The sequence below is a fragment of the Marmota marmota genome, unplaced genomic scaffold (genome assembly GCF_001458135.2).
Source record: "Marmota marmota marmota unplaced genomic scaffold, marMar, whole genome shotgun sequence".
In the NCBI taxonomy this organism is placed as follows: domain Eukaryota; kingdom Metazoa; phylum Chordata; class Mammalia; order Rodentia; family Sciuridae; genus Marmota; species Marmota marmota.
This window is the reverse complement of record NW_025999990.1, coordinates 32054963-32059573: the sequence shown is the minus strand read 5'-3', so window position 1 is coordinate 32059573 and position 4611 is coordinate 32054963. Positions and strand designations below refer to the sequence as shown.

The following is a 4611-nucleotide window of genomic DNA, read 5'->3' as shown; positions in this document are numbered from 1 at the left end:
TGGCAGGATACTATATGCATTACAACATCATACAGCAAATCATTTCATACTGCGGGAAAATCAAACAACTCTTAACATTGATTAGCACATTCACTGGTGGGAACAAGTTGGGTAAGGGTGATTGGTTAGTTCAAGTGGTGGACACATTTGAACTGATTGGTTTAGGCCGCAAGGGGTTGCAAGACTGTATACACTAAACTGTAGGGTTGCCTAATCATGTTATCAATCACTAAAAATACTGGGAGGGTCACCTGGCATTTCAGATATTTTTCCTGTCTCACACTGATTGGTGGTTGCTAGGGGGTTTCTATGGGTCCTCACCTAGCATAACTGAGTCAGGGACACCTGGCACCATAGATCTCTCCTGTTAAACAATTCAGCATGGTGGATATGTGCCTAGGAGTGCTCTGTGGGTTTTTCCATGGACAAGGGTCACGCCCCCTCCCACTGGACAGGCCTTGAGGTAGAAGCTGGTTTCTCAAAAAATGGAGTCACATCAGTTTCTCACAATGTGCAAGCACCTAGACAGTGTCAAAATATCTAATGCAAAAGCAGATAGAATGACAAAGAGAAATTTAAAAAGCCACTTTTATAGTGAAAACTTCAACATCCCTCTATCAGTAATTCCAACAATGAAAAAATAAGAAGGAATTGAACTGAATAACATCAGCTTGATCTAATTGACATTTATAGAAGACTCCAACCAACAACAAAAGAATCTATATTCTTCTCAAGTTAATATGGAATATTAACAAAGACAACATTCTGTGCCATAAAACACATCTTCACAAATTTAATAGAATAGATATCATAGAAGGTATGTTTTTATTTGTTTGTTTGTTTGTTTATTAGTTTTTTGTGCCAGGGTTTGAATCCAGGGGCACTTAATCACTGAGCCACATCCCAAACCCTTTTAATTTTTATTTTGAGACAGGGTCTTGGTAAGTTTCTCAGAACCTCAATAAATTGCTGAAGCTGGCTTTGACTCTGTGATCCTCCTGACTCAGCCTCCCTACCCACTGAGATTATAGGTGAGCACTACCACACCAGGCTGCAAGTATGTTTTTAGACTATAAGGGAACTAAACTACAAATGAACAACAGAGAAATAGCTAGAAAATAAATTGGAGATTAAATAACATTTCTAAATTATACATGTGTCAAAGAGGTCTCGAGAAATTTTTAAATATAACATCAAATTTGGTGGAATACAGAAAAATCAATGAATATTTAGAAATTTATGTTATTTAATGCATAAACTAGAAAGGGAAAATATCTAAAATAAGTAAGCTTTTACCTTAAGAAATTAGAAAAAGGAAAGCAATTGAAGCTGAGACAAGCACTTTAAGACAAAAGTAAGCCTAATAAAATAACAACTACAACAGAAATCAGTGACAACTCAGGAAATCAACAGACAAATCAATGAAATCAAAATTGGTTCTTTAAAAAGATTAAAAAAAAAAAAGGTATACACCTTCAGTCAGAACATATAAGAAAATTCAGGGGAGAAGCCACAAATGAAATTCCTAAGGTTCTTTTGGCAAAATAAATACAATCCCAAATAGCTATTTAGAAAGACAAGAAGCAATGAAGGTGAATGAGATTTAAATGGAAGGATATTTATGTTAACTATACAAAATAATAAAACTAATGTGCTGTGGGATTTAAAATATATGCAGAACCAATGTGCATGACAATAGTTGTTAAATGATGAGAGGCGGATTAGGGGTTCAAGTGTTCTAGAATCTGGCATTATCAGGGAATTGACGAAACTCTTAATTTTATTAAATGCTTTAAATCACACATCTGTTTTCTAAAGTAATGATCTTTAAATTAACCACTAAAAACAACTGTGAAAAAAGTATGCATTTTTCAATTAAATATAGAAAAATAAAATAATTTCAAATATCTTATTAATTCAAAAAAGACAAGAATAAATAGAATAATGAATGTAAAGATATCAGTCATATGTAAAGTAAATTGAAAGACTGTTGCTATTATCCCAAATATATCAATAATTAAATTTAAGTCAAATGGATATTTCAAGAAAAGAATAAGATATCAGGCTCAATTTTTAAATGATATGGTAATTAGAATACGTACATCATAAATACTGTGATGCAAAATATTTGAAAGTAAAGAGATGAGAGCATCACCACAGTCACTGGGATATGTTTGATAATGAAAGACACAATCCATCAGATGGACATAAAAATCCTAAATCTATGTGCACACAATTACACATTTGAAAATACATTCAACAAAACTGACATAACTAAATGGTTACATTAACGAATCTACAATTATGCCATGAGATTTTAATGCACCTCCTTTAATAGCTAATAGAAAACAGAATGAGACTTCCTTCTCAATTTGGCATCTATCAAAAGATAAAATTTGTGCTCACTTCAGCAGCACATGTACTAAAATTGGAATGATACAGAGAAGATTATCATGGCCTCTCTGCAAGGATGACACGCAAATTCATGAAGCATTCCATATTTAAAGAAAAATTTAAAAATAAAACATAAAATTTGAAATCTAAATGAGAAGAGGTTTTCTAATTTGGGGGGGGGAGTGGGGGTATTAGTGATTGAACCCAGGGGTGCTTAACCACTGAGCTACTTCCCTAGTTCTTTTTATTTACTTTATTTATTATTATTTAATTAATTATTTACTTACTTACTTACTTATCTGGTACTGGGGATTGAATTCAGGGGCACTCGACCACTGAGCCACACCCCCAGCCCTATTTTGAATTTTATTTAGAGACAGGGTCTCACTGAGTTGCTTAGTGCCTTGCTTTTGCTGAGGCTGGCTTTGAACTTGCAATTCTCCTGCCTCAGCCTCCTAAATTGCTGGGATCACAGTTGTGGGCCACCATACCTGGAAGAAGAGTTTTTCTAAATGACAAATAATTCTGTAATTTCCTGTCATCTGGACCTTGCCAAATATATGCCATGTCAGATATTTCTCTTGAAACTCACAGGGCTCTGTGATTTGAGATCCCATCTCCCAGATTCACTTCTAACAGGGTATCTGATATGTCTAGGAGGAAATGTCCCAATAAAATGAAGTGATAAATTTGAAGAGAAAAACCACTTGCCGAGACAAGAATATACCTATAATAAAATGGTCTTTCTGAAACAGAAGGATCAGAACAAACATAATCAAAAATTGAAATAAATCTAGTAGAACAAACTAAGCCATCTCAAATGATACACAAGATCTTTTCAATGTGAATTAGAGTAGGAACACATTAAAAGAAAAATCAGGAATAAAAACAATTGAAAAATAAGATAGTTGCTAGAAGGGTCATGGTAGTTATGTAAGAGCTGAATTGAAATATATAACTGAGGGATGAATTAGAAAATGGAAGAAACACGTGAGTAACTACCCAAAAGGGAAAAGTAAAAGACAAAGTAATTATTAAATTTAAGACAACAAAAGCAAAATAAAAATGTGTACAGATAATAGAACCCTAGGAAGGACAGTATAATAGAAAACAAGAGGAAAAATATTTAAAGAATGAGGAGGAATCCTTTCCAATAATAAATGAAACACATCTTTATCCTTTTAGACCATTATACCAAACATACTGGGTGGCTTATAAACCGGCTTATAAACAACACAGAGTTATTTCTCATGGTTCTGGAAGCTGGAATTCCAAGATCAAGATGTCAGTAGATTTGGTGTCTGGTGAGGCTTGATCCTCATGCATGGTCCCTTCTCTAAGCAATCTCACATAGTAGAAAAGGGGCACATATCTCCCTTGGGCCTCTCTCATAAGAGCACTAGTCTCACTCAAAAGACCTCTGTCCTTGCAGCCTAAGCATCTCTAAATACTGTTGCACTGAGGATTGGTTTTCAACATAAGAATTTTGAGAAGACACAAACATTCAGACTGCAGCAAAACATTCTTTCTATAAGAACTCAGAGATTGTTAAAAGAGGAAGCATTAGTGAAAGACTCATAAAACTCTAATTTCCTTGTTTCTAAAATCTGTTCAAGTTGTTTTTCAAAATCAGGTGTAAAACCCTAAGATCTGCCAGGTGTGGTGGCGCATGCCTGTAACCCCAGCAGCTCGGGAGGCTGAGACAGGAGGATTGAGAAAGTTCAAAGCCAGCCTCAGCAAAAAGTGAGGCGTTAAGTAACTCAGTGAGACCTGTGTCTAAATAAAATACAAAAAATAGGGCTGGGGATATGGCTCAGTGATCAAGTGCCCTTGAGTTCAATCCCCAGTACCATCCTCAAAAAAAAAAAAAAAAAAAAAAAAAAGATCTGATCCAAAACGACTTTGAAACCTGATGAAACCAAAAGTCTCTGATGAGTGGACCAGGAGGAACTAGAATAGGGTTTGGTGGAGCTAGATAGAAGCAAGGAATTCTGTCAACAGTGCAGGAAGAATCACAATTATCCAAGATTCCCTGCACTGGCTTACTAGGTGCTGACTATTTTATCCCAACTCCTGATTACAAGCAATTAGCTCTCCATTCCCCTTACCCCAGGCCAATTACCTTCCTTCCCAACTAGCTGACCCTGAAGACAATTTTGACCACACCTCTTCTCTCCTTGCCAGTCAACCTATAATAAAGCACAGATATTTTGCAAA

At 35.3% G+C, this 4611-nt stretch overlaps 1 non-coding gene across 1 annotated transcript; it reads left to right on the top strand.

Annotated features, from left to right (window-relative positions):
• The first annotated feature begins 2398 nt into the window (after positions 1-2398).
• LOC125617801 lies at positions 2399-2505 on the top strand. Its single transcript, XR_007348915.1, has one exon. It is a non-coding gene; the product is annotated as a U6 spliceosomal RNA (small nuclear RNA).
• The last annotated feature ends 2106 nt before the right edge of the window (positions 2506-4611 follow it).